This window comes from Phyllostomus hastatus, unplaced genomic scaffold (assembly GCF_019186645.2).
Source record: "Phyllostomus hastatus isolate PE091 unplaced genomic scaffold, TTU_PhHast_1.1 phas_scaffold_182, whole genome shotgun sequence".
NCBI classification, from domain to species: Eukaryota; Metazoa; Chordata; class Mammalia; order Chiroptera; family Phyllostomidae; genus Phyllostomus; species Phyllostomus hastatus.
In genome coordinates, this window is record NW_025334013.1 from 7,962,122 (window position 1) to 7,980,849 (window position 18,728).

Here is an 18,728-nt window from a genome sequence, read left to right on the forward strand (position 1 = left end):
GGGCTTCAGCACCCTCCTCCCCCCACCCCCGCCCTGGCTGTTAGCTCTTTAGAGAGCGGGGGAGAACTCTCCAGATGGTGTTTGTCTCGCTTCCTTTTCACGGCCACCACCCCGTGAGACGGAGGGAGCCGCCGGGGCTGGCGGGCGTCTCGTACTCAGATGGTGAAGCCCCTTCTGCAGCCCGTGGCCCCTGCACGCCACAGCCGCAGCGCTGAGTGTTTGTTCTCGGGCCACTGGACTGCGGGGGCTGCCTCCGTGGTTAAGCTCTCAAGAGGAGGCTCCCCGAGCCGCAGGTTCGTGCCCGTGATTAGACCAGGGCCCACGTTTCTTCTCGAGTGTTTGCTGGTTCTCTCTGGCTGGGCCGCCGCCGCTGAGCGGTCATGACCCTGGGAGGAAGGACGCGTCTAATTGAGGGCAGCGTGAGGCACAGAGTCCAGTAATTATTGTGGGGACGGAGCAGTTGGAGGGGGCGTGGCCTAATGAGGCCTGCGCTGGTCTCAAGGCCACCCTCGGCGGAGCCCTGCGGCGGGGGAGCGCTGCCAGGGCCGGGGCCAGGGGCATCGCGTAGAATCACTTTGAAGTTTTTAATCTGACTTTTTGTTTTAGGATTCACGTACAGAGTGTGCAAAAGTCAGAGTATTCTCTGTGGCTTCGAATGAAAGACGACAGCTTCCTACTCCCCCTCCTCTCACTATACGTGCCACCCTGTTTCTGAAACACACGCCCATGGTGTGGGGTTGGTATCTGGGGGTTCTACGAGCTGATGTTTGCCTTCCTGCGGTGAAAGGTGAGGGTTCAGAGGTTGGAGAGGTTGGATTCTCCTGCACCCGACCCCCAGAACACCCCCCCACACACACATACACCCACACACACACCGTCACTGCCTCGGTCCCTCCGAAGTGATTGCATCAGCATGTTTGTGAAACTACGATTCAGGGTTTCTGCTACTACAGGAGTATACGTGTTATTAACAAGCCAGTCGTGATTCTACTTGTCTTAAAAAAAATTTGTTTCCCACGAAGTTCATCATTGCCCATTATTTTCCCCCTCGTTTTCTACGTGTGCAGCAATTCCAACGGCAACCCTCATCTGTGATCGTAAATCTCTCCCGAACGCGTTCAAGTGCATCGGGCGGTCTCTCGTTTCCATCATTGTCTCGGACGTGAGGGCAGCTGTGCCCCCCTCATCGGCTCGGACCGGTGACCCTCTCTACCCCTGCTCCCGGGCCGCCGTCCTGGGCTTTCCCTGCTTCATCGTTCTAGGAATTCCCTTGGCCTTGGCCCTGGGCCTGACCCCCCGTTTCCCGGAGAGCAGACCTGCCTCTTGCCCTTGTCCATCCCCTCACTTTAGTGTACCACAGCTGCCAGGACTTCCCAGAGAAAAGGTGACCTTTTCCTGAGACTCTGGACAGATGGACATGACAGATATGTCCCTTTTAGCTCCTGACTTGGTTACTTTCACACCATATCTTTACTTCTTTTTTTTTTTAATGCGTTTGAGATCATATCTGTACAAGACGAAGCTTTTACCTTAAGGTTATTACCCACACCCTTCCTTCCACAGCTGTGGCCCCTCAGCCTCCAATGCTCTCCTCTTGCTTTAGTGTTCTTTTGGCTTTCATGATTACTTTCACGGTAAAAAAACGTCCCCGGTAAAACTAACGAACTCTGCTTCGTACAGAGATTCACAGCATCCGCGTCTAACACACAGTCTACCTCGCCTGCATCTCCTTTGTTTTAAGTAGCTTCCTCCCGCTCCAACTTCGGAATTGTTGTCTTTTTTTTTTAGTTGTCTGACTTTATCTCATCCTAAACATTTTTCCACTTCTCTAAGTATCGTCTCGTAATCCCTCTTCATTTCTGGATCTCCTTCTCCCGGGGACCTCTCCTTCCCGCTTTTCCACTCCCACCTCTCCGGTGCCCTGCCTGATCTCGACCCCCGATCCCCCCCCCCCCGCCCCCGCTCAAAGTCCTCCAGCCGTGTTCAGTGCTGCCCGAGCCCCGCGTGAGCTTGCTAACTTTACTCCTCAAGTGCTGGAGCGCTCCATAAATCGCTCTCAAGGAGAGGACGCTGAGAGACCTTCTAAACCCTCGTAGGTCCAAAAATGTCTTTATTTTGTCTTCAGAGTTGACTAATCATTTGGGAGTGGCGTTGTAGGATGAAATTAGTTTTTCCTCAAAAGTTGAAAATTATTGTTTTGTCGTGGTCTTCTTCTAATTTTAAAGGATGTTGAGAGTGATTTAATATCCATCTGATCTTTATTCTTTTTGGGAGGTACCCTTTTATTTTTTTTTCTCCTGTGGAAAAAGCTTTTGGAATATTTTCCTTATCCTCGGTCTTCTTAAATTTCAGAATGTGTCGTCTAAGTGAGGGTGTTCTAGGAGCGACGGTCAGTCACCTATCCCAGAGCGCAGGTTACGTACGGGGCACATGGGCCCAAGTTCACAGTCCGACTGTCCCAGTTGCTAGCGTAGGCAAATGTCTCACCCGGACAGTGCCCCCGTTTTCTCAGCTGTAAAATGGGGATAAAAATGGACTCTTGCCTCTTAGAACTATTGAAAGGATTAAATAAGCCACTCCACATAACACTTTTGAAAGTGGTGCCTGGCCCATAGTAGAAACCTCGATAACCTTTAGCTGTTACTACTGTTATGGCCGCTCACTCTGACGGTCTCCTTGAACTTGAGGTTGGCCCCTGTCGTGCTGGCGTGCGCTGCCACTAGTGTTTGATGACTGCCCTTCTCTCTGTTGTCCCTATCCCTGCCCCTTCTCTTCCTCTGACTTCTGACCTCGGTGCTGGTAGGTAACCTTCACGTTGGACACCCGGCCTCCGGACTGAATTGTTATTCTGGCAACAGTCGCTTTCATTTCCAAGGCTGTTTCCTTTCTCTCTGGTCGTCCCGTAGCTGCGCTCCCCCTTTCCTGCCTTATGGATAAAATATAATCCGGACTCTCTTGTGTTTGGATGTTATCTTCTGCTCCCAAACTCTTCGTTTTCCCCGAGGCCACGTCATTTCTTTCTGTGAAGTTCTCGTTCCCGTCTCAGATGGCCTTCAATGTCAGGAAGCCGCTGGTGGTCTGTTTGCGCTTCCGAGTGGAAAGGTCCAAGCGCAGGTGGGGCGCTGTGTCCACGTCGGGCGGGCCTGGCGCCGTGGTGACAGGTGGGGGCTGGCCATCGGGCCAGAGCCCCTCACACGCCAGGATCTCGGCAGCATTGCTGCGGGCGCCCGCACCCACCTCGGACGCCCTCATGCCCTCCAGACGGTTCGGTCCCCTCCTTTGACAAAGAGCGCTTCACCTCTGTTCGGCTGCGTTTTGTTTTGGCTGGTGTTTTTCGGTCTGCCCAGGTGACACCAAGCTGCAGAGGATTCGGGTGGTTGGGGGCAGGGGTGGCAGCCCAGGCTTCCACACACAACCCTTCAGGCACCGTCCCGTAGCGGGAGCGCCCTCACGCTGCCACACTCGATGACATTGCCCGGGCCCCAGTCTTTGCAGAGTGCCACAGAGCCCAGGGGTGCCTGCTGCTTTTGTGGGGCTCCTTCACCCCCTCCTGGCCACCCTCACCCCCTCCTGGCCGCCCTCGCCCTGGCCTGTTGGATGCCACTCCCGCTCGGGCACCCTCTCCTAGGCGGCGCTACATCCCGTGATTTATGTTGTAAGGAAATGTGTCGGAATCTCTAAGCCGCTGATAGCCTCCGTTTTATGGCCGTGGGTCTGTGCTCGTTTTATTCCCCTACTTCATCTTAACGAGCCAAGCAAGGAGATAAATAAATATTAGCGCCTCTTCATGATGAAATGCCATGATTTTTTAAAAGCCTAATTGAAAGGCTGGGATCTAACGTGGGAGGGAAATACCATGTTTTGAAAGATACACATTTTCTGTGTGACCTGAATGTAGAACAGCTCACAGGTTCGACAGAGGAAAAGCTCGTCTTTCTGATGATTAAGATGGTGTATTCCGAAAACTCCCGAACGGAATATTTCTCTGCGAATTCAGAAAATGATGATACCTGCAGCAAGAGCACTCCTCACAGCGGCGACATCGTATTTTGTATTTTCCCAGCATTTTATGGTTTCTTACAGCGCTACAGACACCGTTTTTTCCTGGAAGCACCAGTGTTTTCGTTTTTCAGCCAAGAGACCACGGATTTGCCGAAGATTTGAGCAGCAAGCCTCGCTGACGGCTCTTGTGTGACGGTTGCTCGGCCACAACGCCACCCTCTCTCTGCCACCCTCTCTCCGTTAGGGATTCGCACGGCACTAACCGCAGCGGGCGCCCCAGCTGCAGGCTGGTGCCAAATAACTTGTGTAACTTTATACAACCCGAAACCTTTGCTTCTCGGCTTAGTGTCTCGGGGGCCATTTAATCCTCCTCTGCGGTAAAAGGTTTCCAAAACCAGAAAGCGGCGTCTCTGTGTGAACCCAACCTGCGCCCTTTCACTTGGCCCGCAGCAAAGAACCACGCGCCCTCTGGTCACCCGACTCCACTGGAGCCGCCGAAATCGATCCTTTCCAGTCGGTGCCTCTGTGTTCTGCTCCGAGTTATCACCTGAGAAACAGTTCCTACATCTTGTACGCCCATTTGTATGCTAATGCCACGGGGCCTGTGAAAAGATGGTATCAAATACCAGGCCAGCACGAACTCATTATCGGTTCCAAGTCTGGAGAGAGATAATTTCACGTTCCCGGGAACGATCCTCAAACAGCTGAAATGCAACAACAGGCTTTCGACCTCACTTGGAGATAAGGAAGGAGATACCATCCAGCGCGGACGCGCCTGTGCTCTTTCTGCTAATTCCTGGCACCAGCTCCATTTTTTATTTTTAGTGCAGTCAATAAAGAATTCTAATCTAATTGCATAGCATAACTAATGTAAAATCAATGTGGGAAATCAAAAATGAAGACACAGAAAAGAAGATCATCATCAGTCACAGGGAATCACATCAAGCAGCAGTAAACCCTGTTAACATTTGTATGTGTTGTATTTGTATATAATTTATGTCTATATGTTATATATCGAAAGATAGATACTCCATATACATACTCCGTGTATGCATATATAATTTGTATGTGTATATATACTGCACAGCTGTGTGGGCAGGGTGCTCTGTGCAGTCTGCTTCCATACTGAGGTCACACTGCTCACATTTTAAAATATTTCGCCACGACACACTATCTTCTTCTGCAACATGATTTGTGATGGCATCACAGGGCTTCGTCTTCACTTAGTAATCCTGCCTCCTATTAGTTTTCTATGGCTGTGTGTAAAAATTACATTAAACTCTGTGGCTTAAAGCAACGGTCACCTTTATTGTCTCGCAGTGTCTTCAGGGCAGCGGTGCTGAGTGGCCTCCCTGGGTGGTGCTGGCTCGGTGGGCGTGGTGGCTGGGGGTCATCGGACACTTAACTGCAGACCGAGGGACCCGGGGGGTCCTAGCTGTCAGCAGAGGGTGCAGTTCCTCGCCACACAGACCCTTTCGTGGAATGACTCCCGTGTTCACGGCAGGGCAGAGGACTCCCCACACGGTGGGTGGTCAGAGAGAGCGCACGAGGGGGACCCCAGGGACTTCCCCGTTCTAGTCCCAGAAGTCAGGTTCCAACATCTGTACGACATCCCGGTGGTTACACAGGTCCGCCCGGCTCAGTGTGGGAGGGAACCTCCGCCGAAAACCGGTGTGAACACGGGGAGGCGAGAATCATCGGGGGCTCCTGTGGAGGCTGGCTGACACGGTCCCCCTTGTGCCCTGGTGATTCACATGCAAAGTACACGCCCTCCTTCAAAGACCACCCCCCCCCCCACTCCCCCACTAAGTGGCATCCCATTAGCATCAGCTCAAAGTCTGGAATCTTGTCACCTAAGTCACGTCCAAGTGTAACTCCTTAAGCACAGCCTGTCAGTTCCATTCCCCTCGACCGGAACACCTGGGCACGAAAGCGGGAGGTCCTCTTCCTCCCACACGTGCCATGGTGGGACGAGCAGAGGGTGACTGCTGCAGACCCTCCTGCTTTTAAAGGGCGAGGTGCGACGCACACGGGAGGTGCCGGGCCACACAAGTTCTGAAACGCGGCAGGCCCAGCTCAACAGACCCTTACAGGACTCCAGGAGTGGGAATGATTCCTCACGGCTTTCGGATCAACCTCTGGGCTCTTGGCTGCGCCTCGGAACCGCTGCTCCCTTTTACGTAAAAGAGAGCTGGCTCGTGTGTCCAGCTGCCGTTTTCTTAGTCTGATTTGTGCCGGTAGAACTCTGGGGATACACGGACATTTTTTGCTTTCATATGGTCTCTGCCCCTTACAGTCCGCACTGATGGCATATCTGCTAGTGTTGACCTCTCAGAAACGTTGTGAGTCTCCTGTGAACCTCACTGGAGTTTATTTCGAGAGAAAACGCCACCTTTCACATCTGTCCGTGATAAGCCCCCTTTTTTTTTTACCTAGGGTTTTACTGACACTGCTGAGGGACAGCATTAACCTTCTTAGAAGCCCTATTGTTTGGATGATGTTCTGAGGCGCCACCATAGATATTTCTAAGGTCTGAACAAAAGATCATGTAGCTACACCCTCGACTTCATCTTCATACCACGTTTCCCAAGAGGGCCCTAAATTCGCCCTTTGCCCCGGAACCATTTCCTGATGTTCGCCCTGTTGGTCATCTGGGGAGAAGGGACTTCCCCCAACCAGTAAGTCCCGAATGGTTAACATTTCAGTGTACTTGGTTTACAACATTGTATTTGTCTCAGGTGTACAGGACAGTGATGAAACTCTGTGCCTGGCAATGCGTTCGCCTCACTTAGTCCAGGAATCATCTGTCCTTGTGTGAACTCATCGCAGTATCAGTGACTCTGTTCCCCTTCATGTTTTATACCTGCCCCCCACCCCCCTCCCCTCTGGCCACTCTCAGTGTGATATCTGTCTCTGTGTCTGCTTTTGTTTTGTGTTGTTTTGTTCATCTGTCACTTCTTCGCCACGTGACTCACTTGAGTACCCTCCTGACATGGCAGCTGACGTCCCTCAGAGTGAGTGACCTGAGAGAGAAAGTGCCAGGCTCTTGGTGACTTCCCCTCCGAAGTAACTGTCCCTGATTCCTGCAAACCCCGCCCACCCTGCAGATTGGCCTGAGACAGCGCGGGAGTGCACCACCCCCGGCTGCGAGCACGGGCAGGCGAGAGGCACCGGGAGTTCTCCCAGTCTGGCTCCCCGTGCCAGCTTGTAGCGATGGGTGTGAAACCTCAGACTCCCGAGACCCGTGTATTAGCAATCACTTCTTAAAGACAGAGTTGAGAGGGACTGTGTATCCAGAGGCAGTCTCTCTCAACTCCTTTTAACCATGCTTTTAAAATCTTATCTCTAGATGTCTAAATAACATCTCTATAATGCTTCCTTGAGTTTTCCTTTTTAGTCATCTCTTGGTCACAGCTAAGGAAGGCAAGCACTTAGCTCTCCCATAAACCCCTCCCCAAGCACCACGTCGACACACATAAATCACTTAGCTCGGTAGTCAGGGTCTGCGCCGTGACTGAGACAAGACAACCATGGCCGTGACAGTGGTACAACCCTCGCTGTCATGGACTGCATTGGCCCCGGCTACTTTCTTGCTGTTCGTTTTGTACTGCACCTTAGAGTAAAAAATTGCGTTTTTTCTTGTTTATTTGTCTTTGATTCTAAAAATAATTCCTCTCTAAACTCTTTGCCTTGTCTAAAACCTTCTCTAAACACTTTCAGACACACTAGGATTTCATCAGCAGCCTCCAGCTTAGCCACACCTTCCCGAGAGACCGGAGCCTGTGCCCCCCAGAGGAGTCGTTCCCAGATTCCTGACCCTGAGAGACCCTGTGGGATGATAAACGTTTGCTGCTTTATCCCAATAGGCTGAGGATTAACTTTTCTGCAGCAGTAGATAACTAATACAGGAAGTGTTTTCTTTCCTTCCCTTCCCTTCCCTTCCTTTCCCTTCCCTTCCCTTCCCTTCCCTTCCCTTCCCTCTCCTCCCCTCCCCTCCCCTCCCCTGGTTGTAGGATAATGTCTTTATTTCTAATGTCTGAAATTTCATGAAGCTATTCCCTCTGTAGATATAAGTAGGAATTTTAAAAACTTTTCATTTCCCCTGACCGGTGTGTCTCAGTGTATTAGGTGCTATCCCACAAAGCCAAGGGTCTTCAGTTCGATTCCTGGTCAGGGCACATGCCTGGTGGATGTTTCTCTCTTGCATCGATGTTTCTCGCCCTCTCTTTCTCTCTTCCTTCCCCTCTCTCTTACAATAAATAAAATCTTTTAAATAATAAAATAAAAAGTTTTCATCTCCCCGCAAAGTCTGTTTCTTCTGCTTTCTTTCTCTTTCTCCCTACCTCTTTTTTTCTTTTCCCCCTCCCTCCCTCCCTCCTTTCTCTCTCATCGAAGGTTTTCCTCATGTGCCTGGTGATCCTTTGCTGTCTGCATAGGTTGCAGAGGTGACACTAAACAGGCCATCAGTTCTAAGCACAGAGGGGCAGCTGGTGGGCCGTAGGCCTTCCGTAAGGCAATCTGGCCGAGCTGTCTCATGGGAGAATCTGTGAGGCCAGCATCTCCGTCTCACGTCTGCTGGGCTGGTTTGTTCCGCAGGAGAGCTGTCAGCCCTGCACCCCGAGTATAATCGTCCTGCCTGCCGTCGGCCTGGACTAAAACCTGATTCCGGCTCCTAGTGTGTGACCTGGGTAAAGTGACCATCTCTCTGCGCCTCAGTTTCCTCGGATGTCAGATGGAGGGCAGGAGACGACTCTAACCTCCACCGAACAGTAGCATTGTTACGGGGACTAAGTGAGCTAATGTACATACAGCGCTTAGAAAAGCCCCTGGGATGAACGAAAAGCACGAACTAGATGTGAGAGGGAATGATCATCGTCATCGACAGCTGCATCTTCATCAGGGCTGAGTTAGGGACGAAGGCCGGGGTTCTCAACGTGTAATACATCAGCCAACTTTTATTGAGGCCCTTGTTTTTAATCAGATACCCCTGCCTTTAGCTGTATCATCCTTTTCAGCGTTCATCCGGGGCTGGGGCTGGGGCCGGGCAGCCTCCTGGCTGCATGGACACAGGCGGCCGAGTCGGATGTCCTGTTCTCAGGCCTGATTCCCCTCTGCCCCCCCACCCCCAGCCCCCAGTGCCCGATGCGCTCAGGCAGGCTGGTCTTTGGCCTCCTCCCCTCCTGGCTGAGGCTTGAGGCTTCTGGTTGTGTAGGTAGATCTGCTTGTCCTTCTGCTCCAAGGTACTACATGCGTTTCTAACCTTTTCCCCCTTTCCTTTATTTTGTGGGTTCGTTTGTTTGCAAATGCATTTACTCTCTCTTCGCTGGATGTTGAGGGAGCGAGCAGGTCAATTAGGGGCTTCTGCCTCTGTCTCCCGTTGAAAGTCTGAAATGGGTTTATTAAAGAAATATTTTCAAGAGCAATAAACATTTAGGAGGGCTTCATGCTCTGTCTGGAATTCTTGGCTCTGTGGGAGGGCGAGGATGCCTGTGGAGGCCGTGATGGGAGGTGATAAAAACTTGTCCGTGCGGGTCCACAGGGTGTCCCTCTCCGGTGTGCGTGCGTGGGGCATGTCTCCTCTCCCCGTGGCCGCCTGCACTCTGAGGCCCAGAGCTCCTTACACTCGGAGTTACCTGCTCGCCGCCCGTCTCCCTCCACACCGTCAGCTCTGTGAGCCAGACGGTGCCTCCATCGTGTCCGTGGCTGTTCGATCTGGAACTTTAAAGACAGCAACGGGAGCCGCCATTACCTGTCTCACTGCAGCAGAATTAGTAGCAGTAATAAAAACACGGGAGTTCACAGGGTCTCTGCCAGGGGCCGGGCGCTGGTGTGAGTTCTTGGTGCAGAGTAATTCCTTCAGTCCTCGCAGCAGCCCTTCAAGGTAGATACTATTTTTATTTTCATTTTCCTCGTCACACTGTGCTTAGGGCACATCCGGCCCGGGAAGACAGTCTGTTCCCAGGGACAGCCAGGTGTCCCGTTCACTCGGCCTGGCCCCCACCTCCACCCTGGTGCAGGGCCCCCACCTCCACCCCGGTGCAGGGCCCCACCTCCACCCCGGTGCAGGGCCCCACCTCCACCCCGGTGCAGGCTCCCCGTGAAGAGCAGGAATGCCAGAATCTATTTAACATGCAATTTGCTTCTCCTGCTCCATGCTCTTCGCCTCTGGCACAAATGACTGGTGGGACACCCCCTGGTCACAGCTCGCCCGGCGTCCTGGGGAGTCTCTCAATCGCGTTTGCAAGCAGAGTGTGTCCTTGGGCTGCACAGGCTGCCTCCGGCCTGGCCTCACACAATGAAATGTCAGCCCCTCGACACCAGGGGGTTTGAGGTTACGGCGCCTCCCAAAGTGAAGGAAACCACTCAGGGCGGTTTCTGTCTGGATTCTTTCTGGAAAGGAAAGAACGGTCTGCTGTCCCCCACGGCCTCAGGCTGGCAGGGCCTCCTGCTGTCCTCGCGGTGCCGGGGGCCTGGGGTTCCACCGCAGTGTTCAAGGCTCAGTGTCTTTGCAGAAGCTCATGGCAGGGCTCCGCGAATAGGCCAGGCTGCCACCCAGGGTCCCCAGGGTTGATGACTATTGTCGCCTTGTGGGCTATCGAGCACCTTCCAGCAGGTGCTCTAGAGATGGCACCAACAGCTGACAGAAGGTGGAAGGTGGGTAAGACCAGAAAGACTGTCCTTAGCTTCCTCAAGGTCAAATAACTCACAGGGTGCACCTCACTTCATAATCTCAAACCGGATGGTTCGGTTTGGCCGATGCTTTCACGTGCTGGTCCAGGGCCTCGGAGGTGGACCACACAGGGTCGGGATGCCAGCGCTGCCCTTGAGTGCCTGCATGACCTGGAGCAAGTGATGTCTCCACCCTCAAGCTCCTCCTCTGCAAAATACAGGTCAGCAGACCCTCACCGGGTCTTTGTAAGACCCGTAACATGACACAAGCTAGGCACGGGCCCTGGGGCACAGCGGTGCTCAGCGCGCTGAGTGCACCGTTGTTTCCGTTCTGACCGGGGGTCGCTCTCGTGGGGGTGGTGCCCTGAGTCAGTAGGAGTTGTTCGTTATTATCCTTGTCGTCGCCATTATTGTTGTTAATAGCGTTATTATTATTAAGTGTTTGGTAAATACGTTTGTGCTATACTTGAATCCACCAGACTTCAACTTCTGAAGCATGCTCTCGCATTTCAGCGATGCTTATTTAGGTGCAATTGTCATGCTGCTTGCAAATATTCTGTTATTAAAAGCAGGTCCTCTGTTTTATTTAATTTCGTTTGATTTATGTTGAGTTTTGCATAGTTGGGAAATTCGCTTTTTCAATTTATTTCACTTAGACTTAAAAACATCTTGAACCTGGCTGGTGTAGTTCAGTGGATTGAGCGCGGGCTGGGAACCAAAGTGTCCCAGGTTCGATTCCCAGCCAGGGTACATGCCTGGGTTGCAGGCCATAACCTCCAGCAACCGCACGTTGATGTTTCTCTCTCTCTCTCTCTCTCTCTCTCCCCTCTCTCTCTGTCTCCTTCCCTCCCTTCCCTCCCTAAAAATAAATAATAAAATAAAAATCTTTAAAAAAACGAACAAACATCTTGTATGCACTCAGTGAGAAAGGGAAGACTAAGCTGCCAATTCCGTGTGAAGAGTGGGAGGGCCAGAGCCCCCCTGAGCCGTGCGAAAGGGCCACGACGTGTCTGGGCTGGGGGTGATAACCTCCAGGGACCTCGAACTTGGCCGTGAAAACACAGGTGCGCGAAGAGAACCGGGAGCCCCCAAGTCAGAACAGAGCAGGAATGTTCTTTGAAATCTTGTTTTGTTTTAAAATTCCAGGTGAAGTTTGCACTCCATTCCGTATTTCTTTGTGCCTGTGTTGTCATAGAAAGTGTGGCCCGCCTCCCCTGGGTCCTCCCCGCCCCTGGGCGCTGGGAGAGAGAACAGGCCATTTCCGTCTGGGCACAAGGGACCAGCAGTCTTGTCTGAAAAGGAAGGCTGAGCCACTGCAGTCAGTACAAAGGAGGCATCCGGGAACGTGTGGGAAGTGGAATTCAGAGAAACAAGGAAGAATAAGGAAGAAAAGGGGTGACAGGCCTTGGGTGGGGATGCAGGCTGGAATCGGGGCCTGGCAGGAATAGGGCGGCCAATCGTGCGAGCCCCCAGACGCGCCCGTCGTCGGGTGCCGGTCCCGCGGGAGACGCACTGAACCGCGGAACAAGTGCGGCCTCCCTGCTTCCTTTCAGGAAAGTAACTGGTTCCAGGAGTGGACTTAGACTCCTGCCAGCGGAGACCGAGCCCCGTCAGGACCACGGTGACAGCGTTCAATCTTCCGTCATCATTAGGGTGACATGTCCTTGGCTCCATTTCTTCCTCCTCGGGCCAAAGCCCATTTCTTCACTGCAGTCTCTCCCTGGACGACGGCATGCAAACGGACACCCCGGCATTCTGCCCGGGCGGGCCTTCTGGCTCCACGATGCTGTCAGAATCCGTCTCTTACAGAGCAATTCGATGGCAATTTACTCCCTTGCAGCTTCCATTAGGCGGCCTTGGTGACTTGGAAACGTGTGTACGAAGAGAAGGGAGGCACCTTTTGAACCCCGGCGGAGCAGTGCACGGTTAGACCCCATCTAGGGGTGACCGCAGAGTGATGGACAGTTCTTTAGCCTCATGGGGCCCCACAGAGGGAGACGCTGAGAGGGAAAGCACCTATTACCTTTGTGCGAGTTGATGCCTGTCTGCCGCTTGCTTGCACGAGAGTGCCCAGAGCCCTGTTCCAACGGAGGTAGCTTTTTGTATTAACTCTGATGGAAATGGGCGGCCCTGGCAGGCACCCAGCTTTCTTACTGCAGCAGAGGATGGAGGTGATACTGGTTCCAGGTTGCGTTGCTTGAATACCAAGTTGCTGGATCTTAGAGCCCACGCTGCATAGATTTAGCGAAGCAATAGATGGTCGTGCCCTCCCTCCCATCTGGCGGTGTCTGTCCAGCCCAGCAGGGAGAACCAGACGGCCACGGGGCCTTTCACAGTATTTTCTTGTGTGGCTGGGGCCGATCGACCCATACTGTTGAGCCTCAGTCTCCCCGACAGAGGGATGGAGCCTGTAGGACCTAAAGCATGAGTTACATGAAGTTGAAACACGATGATGCATATAAAGTGCTCAGCACAGTGCTTGACGTCCCATAAGTGCTGAATAAGGAGCAGGTGCCGTTACCGGTGGCCGTGGTGGCGGTGTTTTGGTTGCTACTGCCACCCTCCTCTGAGCAAGGCATGGGGAACGCCAGCCCAAGCAGAGAGCCCAGTGTCTGTGCCGTCCGTCTGGCAGCCTGGAGAACCTGAAGGCAGACAGTGTCAGTGGGACGAAGGACCTCGGATGCGGGGCTTGCATCACGCAGGGATCTCTTCATAGAGAAACTGACACAAGCAAGCTTAAGGGAAAGGAGGGGTGAGGGGGCAGCCTGGTCTCAGAACGGATGGAAAGCAAGGACACGCAGGGTGGCTGTCCACCCTGCTGCTCTGCACCCCTGCTCTCTCCTGTCCTTGCCCCTCTGGCTGCTCCTCTACATGCAGGCTGCACCCGAGGGTACGGCCGGCTGTTCCAATGGGGTCTCCCTGCCACCCGAATGCACTCCGCATCTGAGCGCCTGTTCAGACCACTGGGCAGTGCTGGTCAAGGACAGTGGCTGAGAGTGGAATGGGGACAGTGTCCGTGTGGGCTGGGGATAGTGGCTGACAGTGGAATGGGGACAGTGTCAGGTGGGTTGGGGACAGTGGCTGAGAGTGGAATGGGGACATGTCAGTGAGGGCTGGGGACAGTGGCTGACAGTGGAATGGGGACAGTGTCAGGTGGGTTGGGGACAGTGGCTGAGAGTGGAATGGGGACAGTGTCCACGTGGGCTGGGCAAACAGCACTGGCAGAGTGGTCAGGGGCTGATTCCCAGCGAGCTTCCAGAGCTACAGGGATGGTGACCCCCGGGCATCCCTGTGTGGCAGGGTAGACTCAGCGCTACATTGGTACCAGGCCTGCTCCAGGGTCACAGAAACCAGGCTGTGGCCACAGCAATAATATGATGATGACAGTGGAGCATGAACACTGAGTTGTCACTCTTGGCCAGCACTGTTCTAAGAACTTTGTCACATTAATTAATTTAATCTTCATTGCTGTGAAGTAGATACGGCTCTTTTTACATCCTTACTCAAGGAGGATACATTTATTGATTTTAGAGGGAGAGGAAGGGAAAGAGAGAGAGAGAGAGAGAGATCAATGTGAGAGAGAAACATCAATTGGTTGCCTCCCATATGCACCCTGAGAAGGGATCAAACCTGCAACCTAGGCATGCACCCTGACTGGGAATCGAACCCACAAACTTTTGGTGGATGGTATGACGCTCTCACCAACCGAGCCACCTGGCCAGGTCAGGCATGGTTTTATATCCTTGTGACACGTGAGCAAAGCGATGCCCAAGGACATAAAGCCGCCACCCCAAGTCTACCGATGCCCCTGAATGACGGGCCACCTTCAGCGGGCTGGGGGAGGATGGACTGTCCCCAGGCTTCTCCCTGGCCGTGCGCTCGGGTGTCCCAGCCTCAGGTCACATTTCACCTTCCCAGATGCGGCCAGCACCACGTCACCGCCATGGGGCTCGCTCCGGCTCCTCGCGGACGCGCAGCCCCTGGCTCTCAAGGGGTGCTCAGGGTTCATTTTGTCGCTTACCTTTTACCCTGACCGGGAATGCAATGTAACACTTTTTCCTTCGGTGCCCAGGTGGCACATTGGCTTCTGCCTTCATTTTGCCAAAAGACAGATCCCAGTTGCCGGGTGCACAGTGTCATCCGTACAGGGCGACAGGGGACACGCAAGCCTCTGATTCTGGGACTGTGTTTCAGCATTGATTTTTTAAAAAATGTATGATCTCGAACTGGCCGCCCAACGTTTTTTCAGTTGTTCTAAAACAGAAACCACGTACAGTGTACCACTGGGCCATTCTAAAGCGCACCGTTCGGGGGAGTGGCGGACACGGACAGTTCTGCGTGACCATCAGCTCCACCCAGCGCCAGGACGTTTTATCGCCGCGAAGGGAAACTCTGTGCCCACGAAGCGGTCACTGCCTCCCTCCCTCCCCTCGTCCTCGTCCACCCCGCGTCTGGCTGTTCTCGTGGACTCGCCTGTTCTGGGCGTGGCGCGTAACACGCAGCCTCTGTGACCGGCGCCTTCGACCCGGCGGACCGTTTTCCGGGGTCGCCCCTGGCGTGGCCCCTGCACGTGTTAGCTCTTCATTGCTTCTTGTGACCAAATAGTAGCCGTGGTGTGGACGCCACATGAGGCTCATCCACTCCTCAGCTGGCGGGCGGTTGGGTTGCTTCTGCCTTTGGCTGTTAGGGCCAGTGCTGCTGTGAACATTGGTGGCCAAGCGTTTTCTGGAACACCTTTTTCTCGGTTCTTTTGGTTATGCACCGAAGAGTAGAGTTGTCGGTTCCTACGGACCTTCAGGGTGTAGCCAGTGGAGAGACTTCCAGATGCCCCCGCAGCGGCCCCCCCTCCTTCCCAGTCCCCCCAGCGACAAATGAGGGTTTCAATTTCTCCACCTCCTTGCCTCCAATATCAACTTCTGACTTGCGGAATGAGTTTTATTATAACAATGGGGGGAAAATACCTGAATTATTTAGGCTTCATTTATTTAATGAGACCGTACTAAAGCAAGAACTGGAAACTCATGAGCGTATTAATGCGGAATGCAGCGCAGCATTGGAAATGCATGAAAGGCGAGGGTTGTTAAACGTGCAGGGATAAATTCGATTCCGCGTTAATATCTGTGGGCCGTCCAGATGACAAGATCATAAAATCAGGGGGCTTCTTGCGGCGAGGCTGTGTCCCGTGATGTGATTCATTTAGAGTATTTTTCTGCAAAAGTGGACCATAGGCCATCTCGGTGACGTTTGGGTGCATCTGCATAAAATGAGTGCTGAGGGTCGTATTATTATTTCATGTCCTCATGTCCTCATGTCCGTGTGTATCTGACCTGTAAACCCAGAGACACAGTGTGGTAGGCTGTTACCCGCCTCCTGAAGACATTAAGGAATTTTATGAGCACCTTCTATTTTTGCTAATGACATAAAATGTTGAAACTTGTTAGTTTTCCCTTCTGCCAACCCATGAACGTGCCATCCTCCCATGAAACGCAAATAAATACTCATTAATGTACAGTGAAATCGGACGAGCACTTCAATATAAATAAGCCAGCCATACACACGCCCGTTTCTGCGAATGCGTAGACCAAAATAACACGAAATCAACCCGACATCATTTTACATTCAGAACCACCAGCCCAATAAAGTCGTTTTTATGGCCCAATTTCTTAAACTCGTGTAAGTGAGAAAGCACAGACGCGGTGCTCCATTCTGTCATCCATCATACAGTTTAAAAAACGGCATTATCTGGCTGAAATTTTCATGGGCCAAACAGAGAAGAACGTGCGTAGCCCCCGATTTTAGGGCTGTGGGGTGGCGGAGGGGACACACAGTGGAGCGAGCGTGGCCGTTCCCTTCATCGGTCCACCCTCCCTTTCCCTGTCGGACCCACGTTCGCGGACCCGAGCTCCGCCGTGTGTCCGGGGCGGCGCCGAGAGCTGGGCATGCGCTGATCAGCGGAGAGGACGCAGTTGCGGGTTTCTTGGGCTCACGCTTCAGTGCGGGTCGTGCTCTTACCTGCCGCCGCCGCCGGGGGACAGCCTGTCCGGAAACTGCGCGGTGAAGATCAGCCCCTCCCTGGGCTCGTGGTTTCGGGGGCCCGGAGCTCGGGGTGGTGCCGGGGGCCGGCTGCGCTCTGCTCCAGGGTGCCTGAGGCCTCACTGGGGGAGACTGGAACAGCGAAGGCGGCTGAGGCTGAGGGTCGAGGGCCTCGGGCGTGGCGACGGCCGGATTCCTTGCCTCTTCTGTACCGAGATGGCATCTTTGCGCACGCACCTGGAACCTAGGCCGGATGGGTGGTCGGAGGCGCTGAGGCTGGTGGGGCGTCTGGTTCTCTCTCTGCAGTCCAATCATGTGGGTCTCCTCACAGCTCCGTGGTCTCTGGGCAGTGAGACCTTTCCTACGGCAGCTGGCCCCTCCCAGAGTGAGTGAGAGTCCAAGATCACGACCAGAGCTGTAGGGCCTCTTGTGACCCAACCTGAGGAATTCCCGAATGTCGCCTCTGCCCCTCACTGTCGGTCAGCTGTGTCACCGAGACCAGCCAGACTCAGAGGGAAGGGGTTTACACCTTCTACCTCTCGGGGGGAGGAGTAGACCCATGTTAAGATCACTTTGAAGCCTTGGCTGGCGTAGCTCAGTGGATTGAGCGAGGACTGCGAACCAAAGGGTCGCAGGTTCGATTCCCAGTCAGGGCACATGCCTGGGTTGCAGGCCATGATCCCCAGCAACCGCACATTGATGTTTCTCTCTCTATCTCTTTCTCCCTTCCTTCCTTCTAAAAATAAAAATAAACAAAATCTTTTTTAAAAAAGATCACTTTGAACCTGCCCCAGAGGGGGGCAGACCCCGAAGAAATAATCACAGGCAGCGCCACCGCCTGGAAGAAAAAGAACAGGCTCACGCAGTTCCCAGGGCTTCCTGGAGGCCAAAGACGCATGCCCGAGCCAGGCGGGCTCCGGGGAGGAAGGGGCGGTGCCCACCCACCTGACTGAGAAGCCTGCGGCTGAGCCGGCGCCGTCCCAGTGCGGACAAGAACCTCCTTCCCTGTCTGCCAGGGGTATTTGCCTCTGGGCCCAGGAGGTCTTGTTTTCAGGGGAGGCTCCCCGGAGGGCAGGTACCAAGGCCCCCAGCAAAGCTGCAGATCGGCTGTCTAGCCATCCCGGCGACGAAGAGGCTCTTTCTTAACAGCTCTGGCAAACGGTCCTGGGATTCGATCGTGGTGGCTTGGCCAGGCCCAGACTCTGGGCCCACCTCTGGGACCTGGGGGGGGGGGGGTGGGGTCAGCCTTACAGGAGCCACAAGTGGGCGTGGGTGGTTCCACAAAAGGGAAAGAGAGCTTCTTTTATCAGGAGGAGAGGGAGATAGAAGCCAACCAGACGAATACATAAGGACACACGGGAGGACAGTCCTCCCTGCTCTCATCACTCCCGGTTATTCAACGTGCACTCTCTTGGGTTTCATTGTGGACGAAGCGGGGGAATAGTTGTAATGGGATGAACAGACAAATGGGTACTGCAGGGAGGAGTCAGGGGGTCTGGGGGGGTGCATCAAAGGAAAAGATATGACCACTAGGTGGCAGTAGCACACACGGGCTTCCCCGGGGGACGCAGTGACCCGTTGGCTGACAGGGGAAGCCCATCACAGCAGGCAACTGCCCCTAACTACAAGGGGCAGACCCTCAGAAGGTGACCGGGCAGAGGAACTCCTGTGGGACAGGGGCAGCCTGGAGGGGACTTAGGTGTCCCGGTGATGTCAGTCAGCAGCCCAGTGGGGAGTCTCCAGGTCAGAGAGCAGCCAGGGGCTTGCGGTCTTTGTTTCCTTGGGCTTATCTTATCTGTGGCGGGCAGATGTTGGGCACGGCTTCGTGGAGTATGCAAAGCAGAAAGGCTCTAAATAGCTACAAAGACGCCGATTTGGGCTATATTTGAAACAATGTGTGAAAATTTGCTTGGCACTGGTAGGCTTTTGAGCTAATGTGTCTCAATCTGCCGCGCGGAGAAATAAACAACCTACCAGCCAAAACTCAGAGACCATCTTTGGCTTATTTACATAACAAGACGTTA

At 53.6% G+C, this 18,728-nt stretch overlaps 1 protein-coding gene across 1 annotated transcript in view; it reads left to right on the forward strand.

The window, feature by feature from the left end:
• Positions 1-18,728, forward strand: part of KAZN (kazrin, periplakin interacting protein) — an 826,597-nt gene that overhangs the window by 161,295 nt on the left and 646,574 nt on the right. The gene's annotated exons all lie outside the window — the stretch shown is intronic.